At 43.2% G+C, this 8,115-nt stretch overlaps 1 pseudogene; it reads right to left on the bottom strand.

The window, feature by feature from the left end:
• Positions 1-2,229: 2,229 nt before the first annotated feature.
• Positions 2,230-6,745, bottom strand: LOC121135838 (annotated as a pseudogene).
• Positions 6,746-8,115: the final 1,370 nt, after the last annotated feature.

Raw genomic sequence — 8,115 nt, 5'->3', positions numbered from 1 at the left:
ATATAAAAGGGAGTGGGGGATAATTGTCCTCAGTTTCCACATGATTCAAAATTTAAAATGTCGATGTCACTGAGCAATTTGCTTCAGACATTTTCTGGCATGATGAAACTTGAGCGGTTATTGCTCAGGTCAAATGGAGACATCCATAAGCTTGACAGTGGAGAAGACCTGATTCTGTCCTAACTTGGAGTCATGAATGAAAGGAAAGTGTTGGTTCGAGATTCTCAGTTTCTGAACAGGCCTGCTGCATCAGGCTCCCAGACGCATGAGTTTTCATGCTGGAGCCGACAAAGAACTGGATGGCTGTAAATTTTTCCTTGACACACCTTGAAACACAAAATTCATTTTCCAGTTTTTCCCTTTGGGGAAAAAAGGACCATTTAAAGCAATTGAACACTAGGACCGTGAGGAGTGGCAAAAGCCCCTTTTAAGTATTTGGACAGGACATGGCCACTTAAAAAGCTGTTGGAGTGGTGAAATATCATCCTTGGTGGATGGTATTCCTGGTATCGTGCCCATGCCAGTGTATTTCTCTGGAGAAACACAGTTTGGCCTAATGCAACAAAAAAGAGATTTTGGCATCACTTCTGAGGTGATTGTAGCTATTGCTGTTGCTGCTTCAGCAGCCATTGTATCTGGGACTGCCATCTCACAGTCTGTAACTATAGTGAATAAACCAGCAGGGGAAGTAACAGAGGCTCTCAGCACTCAGAGCTCCTTAGATAACTTAGTCCATGTAGGAGTTTTAAATCTTGATCAATCTGTTCTCCTAACCTGGCACACGTTTGTGTTACCCTGGAAAGTTTATACTCAACTGGCCAATCAAATTATTAGGATGAAGAGACCTGGGATCCTCTGTCCTCTGGAGAGCTCATCCTTATGGGATCCCAGATGGGAGGCCTTTTAATAAAAGAATGGGCTGTGTCCCCATCTCTGGGCCTTGTAGCCATAGTGTGTATTATCTTATGATTCATTTGGCTAAGGCGCTAGACAATTCCAGGTTCGGTTTGTCACTTGATGAGCACAGAGAATCCCTCAGACAAACTATGGTTGAGCCTACAGAAAAATTAGACAGTCAAGGAAAGTGAGACTAAGGGGATGCCAACCACCCTAAGGCAGGAGGGTCATGCAGCCTGGATGATTTCTCTTTTGATGGGTAAGGTTGGCATTAATGTCCTAGGCACCTGAGACAGGCACTAATTTATAAAAAAAGGGGGAGATGTTGGACCCCAGCCACCACAAGGTCTTTGTGAGTCTCTGGTTTTCCAACAGGTGCATCCTGTTTTCTAGTCCTTGCTTACTGACCCGGGCTTGCCCCATTGACATCAATTACTAGCATTAGGAAAACATGATCTCTTCCACCTGGGTTTTTTCCAGTGTATTGTAAGCCTGTATATGAGGCTGCTCCCTCTCTATTAAAGAGAAGAGACCTCTTAGCACAAATGACTGGCCCTCCTGTCTTTCAATTCAATCTCCATGCTTTCAGCCAAATTTGCTCACTTGATTTCAACAGATTTGCTCTTGTTGCACGCAACACAGAGCCTGGATCTAGGGCCTCCCCAGTGCAAATGAGTATATTTTCAAAGAATAAAATATAAGATATTTAAACTCTTCGCTCTTTAGTTTAAAGTTGCGTTTTTTATTTGAAATTCAATGATGCAAATAGAATTCAAAAGTAATTGTATTCATTTTTTTGTTTTATGAGACAGGGTTTCTCTGTATTATTTTGGAAGTTGTCGGTACAGCCTAGCCTCGAAGTCACAGAGATCTGCCTGCCTCTGCCTCACAAGTGCTGGTATTGAAGGCGTGAGCCACCACCACCCGGCTAGTAATTGTGTTCTTTAAGTGGGGCAGGTAGGATAGAATTCAAGGGTAAAACTGTCACCCTTGCCAAATCCCCACTTGGTGGCTTAAAGATATTTATCCAACTGCCATCTGGTACTTAAGGCCACATTTGGATCAGGGAGGATGGGTTGTCCAAGGCTATGAGTTTGGGGGAACCTTAATACAGCCACCTGGACCAGACGATGGGCAGAGCATGGTGTTCCAGCCTCTAGTCATACAGAGAAGGGGCTCTCCCTGCCTGAAAGACACCTAACTTTCAGCACCAGAAAGCACACTGGAGAAGCCTAACCACTTCCCCAGGATCATAGCATTGTGTCTAGAACTCTATGGTGGCCGGCTTTGCTCAGACCAGCAGGAGCTCATTCTCTGCTTTAAATACACAGACTACTGCTCAACCACTGGCATTAGCAATATATCATCCTGATCCTCTGGGGCCAGGACTCTTTTGTGATGTCCAGCTGGAGTCCAAGTAGGTCCTGGGGACCACAGACTATGTAGGAGGTAGCCTCGGTGCACCTTAAAACTCCAGACATCAGTGAGGCATCTAGAGGCACTGAAGGTAGTGGATCTGCTGCTCTGAAACAATAGGAAAGTCCAGAATTATGCTTGGTATTGGGATGGGGGCCTTAATGATTAGTGAAGGAGCCGGCTCCCCATCATGCCTTTGTATGCCCTGCCCTCAGGTTTTGACCTGTGCTGTTATCCAGGGCCTCTGAGGGAGCAGTAGATGCAGTGACCTGGGATCTGGTCTCAGGGATGCAAGCTGATTTACAGGTTTGAGTAAGCAATACCCAAAGATGGAGACAGCCAATCTGAAGATGCACTGAACAACTGTGCTTGTGAAAATGCCCCCTGAGAACCTCCAGGAGTCATATATTGGCACAAGATCTGGAGCAGATTAGGCAGGTTCCCCAACAGTTAGTGTTAGAGCTCTCTGTAGGGGAGTCTTCTACAGGTGGAGTGGCACCCTGGGCAATAAGCTTCCCATAGGAAGGAGGTGCCTGCTGCTGCATGATCACAGCCACCATCCAGGTGAAGGGGACAAAGATGCTGTACTCCTGAGTGCAGATGGCATAGAGTTTGAGGTGCAGCCCTGAGCGATGGCCAGCACAGCCCACACACTAGGCTGCCCATGACTGCTGCTGTGATGACCTTTCAGGGCAGTGTGTAGGAGGAGTCACACTCATCAGTACATCAGTACAGTCTGGCTGTCTGTCACACACCCAGTGTTTCATACACAGGCTTGTAATCCCGGCGTTGGAAGCTGCAGGCTAGTAATGACGGCCATGCCTTTCATCTGCTCCATCAGCACAGAATGTCTGGTTGGTGTAACAGTCAGCAGGCAGGTAGCAGGCTGTGGCTCCAGGGTAGACAGCAGCTCGACATAGGAAATTCCCAGGTGGGCAGCCATGGCAACGCTGCTCATGTGTACCATTGGCACAGTCCCACCAACCATTAGGGGACTGAACCTCACTGTAGTAGCGCTCACCTAGATTTTCACTCTCCCCCAGTCCTGAGCCGAAGTCACAGGGTCTTTCCCAAGATCAACAGTATTCCCAAAAATGGTAGGTAGCATTAAAGCCCAGGCCATTACCCCAAGCTACAGTGTGGTAAGACACACATTCTGACCATACAGGCATCCAAAGTGGCATCATTGCTATTGCTGAAGTGGGTGAGTTTATGTAGACTTCAAGGTGTCTCAGGAGGGCCAGCACCATTATACGCATGCACTGTATACCTATAACTTATGTCAGGGTTGGGAAGCACACTGTCAGCCTACTGCTCACGTGGGTGTCCAGCAGCCCCAGGCAGGACACTGGGTGGAAGACTTAGGCCAGGTTTGAATATCCAGGAAGGGAGAAGACCCCATTCGGCCTCTGAGGTGAGACTGCGTGGTGGAGTGGGGACAGGGACTAGGGTCAGGTTAGGAATGGGTCTGAGCTGTAACTCCCTCCTCAGAGCCATCGCCACAGACATGAATCCCATCACAGTGCAAAGGGACTGGTGTACAGTGGTTCTTCAAGAACTGGAAATCTTCCTGCAGGAGCAGGGGCCAATCTTGAGTATGAGACAGCTAAACTCTTCATTATTAAACCAGATTTTTAGTCAGGTGTGTGGTCAGAGTCCAGTAACTGCAAAATGCATCAGATAGATTGGAGTTCTGCAACTTCTACATGGCTTTGGCTACATTGTAAGCTCCCAGCCAGAGACACATGTTGACTTAGGAGTGGACACCTTGGCCTACTCCATGGATACCCACTCCATGATGTAAAAGATTCATATTTGACATGTCATATCACATGTTAGCTACTCCAAATAAATGCTGTCGACATGCATACATGTTTATGACATGATCGTGCATATACTATCATTGAGAAATACACGTGTATTCTTTTTTCTGTTTGTTTTGTTAGTTTGTGTTTTCATTAACCACGTGGAGTTTATTAAAGGGGAGAGAAAAAGAATCGGTGAAGAGGAGCAGAGAAGGGAGAGCGAGAGAGAAGAGAGAGAGAGGAGGGAGCAGCAGGAGAGAGCATGCCTGTGTATTCTACTGTATCTCAGGAAATGCAAACTTGCATTAAGAGATATGTACGAAAGAAAACAGGAAACCCATTGCTATCTGCTTTTCTTTACCTTGAAAATGCAGAGAACATAACCCTCTTGGACAATTATCCTTTGTCACATCATAGAATATTTATGGTTGGATTAATAAGCTTCACAATAATGGGTGATTTATTGAATTCACATTTCCCAATTAAAGATTTATTGCACTATTAATTTAGTAAAATAACCACGTCTAATTACCTACTTATCCACAAAACTTTAAGAATTTCCATTTATTTAAGTCTTGAAAATCTTTGAGATCATCAGTTTCAAAGGTCTTGTACATATTTAGGATTGCTCTTGTATACTTCATACCTGTTCTTAGTAATAGTATGCTTTTAAAGAATGGTACTCCAAAATGTCTTATTATGTATTTTTAAGGCTATTGTGATTGGAATGTTCCCTGATTCCATTCCTATGTCTGGCCTTGTATACAGGAAGAATACTGAATTTTGTGTGTTAGTTTCACATCTTTTGTGACTGTATTTATCAGCTTTAAGGAACTTCTGATAAATATTTACTTTTATTTGTTAAGAAACATATCTGCAATAAAGAAATTTTGCATTCTCACTTTTCTATTTGTGTCCCATTTTTTTCCTTCTGTTGACTTATTGCTCCGGCTAAGAATCCAAGTACTGTATTGAATAGAAATGAAAAGAGTGGATATCATTGTCAGTTCCTGATTTTCATGGAATTGCTTTGAGTTTTTCTCTATTTAACATGGTCTTGCTTGGATTTGTAAAATGACGGTATTTTATTCGAATCTGCCTTTGTATCCTTAGATTATCCAGGATTTTGTCCGGATTATTACGAAGACCTTTACATTTTCTTTTTATATCTAATAAGCTGTCCTTCTGGTTTCTGTACTTCATTCATTTTGTGTAATGGAATATATTTCTCATGTATGTATGTTCTTGCAGGTCTGAGATGAAGACTATTTAGTCATGGTGGACGATTATTTTGATGTGATCCTGAATTTGGTTTGCAAGTGTTTATAGAGAATTTGTGTGTATATGTTCATCAGTGTAATTGGTCTACAATTCTCTGTCTCCATGTGTCTCTGTCTCACTCTGTCTCGCTGTTTATCTCTTTCTCTGTGTGTATTGTTGTTGTTGTTGTGTGTGTCTGTCCATCTGTCTATCTGTCTGTCTCTCAAGATCAGGGTAACATTGGTTTAAAAAAGAATTTGGATGAGGTCCTTGTTTTTCTATTTTAAGGAATAGTCTGCTTGCTTAGAGACATCTGCAGAAGTCCACATGCGTTAAGAAAACTTATTTTCTGCATGGATGCCAGGCTTCATGATGGAATAAAAAATAAGAGAGAGTCCTAGGTATACTAAGAGTAAGAGAAAATGTGTTACATGGTAGCTGAACTGAGCTTACAGGGTACCAATGAATGGAGAAGCATCAGGTGGCTCCACATAGTTCCAAGGCATCTTTCTCCTATAAGATTTAGGCTCACAATCATCTTTCCATTTTAAAGATAAGGAAACCGGCCCACCCCACTGTGCCGCAATGTTTCTGTTGTGGGTTAGATATGGCCTGCATTCTGAACAGTGGTATTGTGGTGGTTTAAATCAGAAAATGTCACATTACATATGGCAGGCAGAGACTTACCTCAGTCCAGAGTCACAAAATCACTCTAAATCTCACACTTAAGATAAGGAGCTCATTTCTACAGACAACACAATGAATAGGATTACAACAGGAAGTTGTTTGGCAGGTTCTGTTGGTGTTTTCAAGAGCTACTCTGCCAAATCTGACCAAAACAGTGTAGGACATTGCTCTCAAAGTTCCAATCATAGTCCAATACTTTATTAAATATGAGGAATGATTTATTCCCAGAGAATATAACAGGATACCTTTCTATACTTTGCCATTTTAAAGACAGGGATTACAGAGAAATGCATTCCCTCATCTAAAATCCCATCACATAACTTCTGGGCTTCAGCTCAGCTTAATATTGCAAACATTAGCTCCAGTGTCCTCACTGCATTGAATCACACAGGAGTTCACTATGCAGGATTCATTACATGGATATGCATAAGAGCTCATCAGAGACCATAACTCTTTGCTTTAGTATGCACTTCCCTAACCTCAACAACCACTTTCTCTATCTGGCCTATTCATGCTGCAAGTTATAAATTTTCATCTTTTCACTGGAATTGAGCAATAATGCCCCTAGTATATGTTCTTTTATATTATATCTTCACAGATATGAGGCAAAGACGAATTAATCTAGGACCACAACAAATCAAAATGAGAATTACCTTAATCAAATTTTCAAAATTGTTCATTATTTGAAGTTTAAGAGAGTTTTTATAGCTTGTATGTCTGTGCACCGTGTGCAAGTGGTATTCACAGAAGTCATAACAAGGCGATGGTCTCTCTGTACCTATGGTTACAGGTGGTTTTAGCTGTTATGTTTGTGATGGGATTCACAAGGGTCTTGGAAAGAACAGCCAATACTCTTAATGCTGAGTCACATCTCCAGCCACCTGGACTAATTTGGATCACAGATGTGGGCAGTTTTTATAAGAATACAGAAAACGTGATGATGATGAAGATGATGATGATGCTAGAGTAGTTACCGCTGGAATGAAAGGAACCAACATGTTTAATGTACAAATGCTAGACCTCCCCCATTGTTACCTTGCTGTGTTCAGGGCTCACAGGAGCAGTCTTGGGTGCCACCTTGGTTCCCCTCACTCTACTCTATCATTTATTCTCTATATCTTAAAATTTTAAATTGTGGATGCTTCTGGCAACTCCACAGCAGATCATCATTGGCGGCCTGCTGTACAGCAAAAACCTCTAGTTAAATGGAAAGACCTGATCTCAGGTCTTTGGAGAGGACCAGATCCAGTTTTGGTTTGGGAATGGGGGTCTTCTTGTGTTTCCCACAAGATGGTGAGTCCCCAATTTGGGTTCCAGAGCATTGTGTGCTCTGTTCCTGCTGATACTCATCAGCCGCCTATAGACTTATTAGGCTTTAATGAGGAACCTGCCTGTCCTGATGCTGGCAGATTTTCAGTGTCAGATAATCAGCCTCAACCATAGCCTAGGAAAGGCAGCCCTCAGGATGATTTTGCCTGCTTGGACATTTGCTATATTCCATAACACTCCCTCGGGAGAAATGTTTAATCATCTCCTCCAGGAATGCCGCTTGAGAAGCTATTGCTCAGCCTTGGTGGTCCATTTCCCAGTTGTCATACCTATTGTAGGGAAAAGGGACCAGTCAAAGAAACACACCCTAAAACCAGTGCCAAAGGTTTTAGGAATCAGAATCAGTGAAAGAAATGTACCCTGGCCCTAAAATTGGAGCCAAAAGGCTAAAAAGGACCAGAGAAAGAAACACACTTTGGCCCTGAAACCAGAGCCAAATATGACCCTAATCCTGTGTAAAAAAGTAACCAATCCTGGAGCAGAGCTCTAGCCAATCTGAGCTCAGCACTGAATTCAGACCAATCCCTACTCTGGAAAAACTTCCCCAACCCCAGGAATCCATAAATAAACCCTGTGTATGTTCAGCTTGACTGGTCCAGCTGCCTTCCAATAAACCCCTTTGGATGAGCTTCGGGTGTAGATCTTCTTTTGTGGCGGCAACAGAACAGAGGCGACCCTGGGCAGAGCAGAGCAGAGCAAGCAGAGGCGACCCTGGGCAGAG

Source organism: Mesocricetus auratus, unplaced genomic scaffold (genome assembly GCF_017639785.1).
Source record: "Mesocricetus auratus isolate SY011 unplaced genomic scaffold, BCM_Maur_2.0 Super-Scaffold_100043, whole genome shotgun sequence".
Lineage (NCBI taxonomy): Eukaryota > Metazoa > Chordata > Mammalia > Rodentia > Cricetidae > Mesocricetus > Mesocricetus auratus.
The sequence above is the reverse complement of the archived record's forward strand: the minus strand, read 5'-3'. Positions and strand labels throughout refer to the sequence as shown.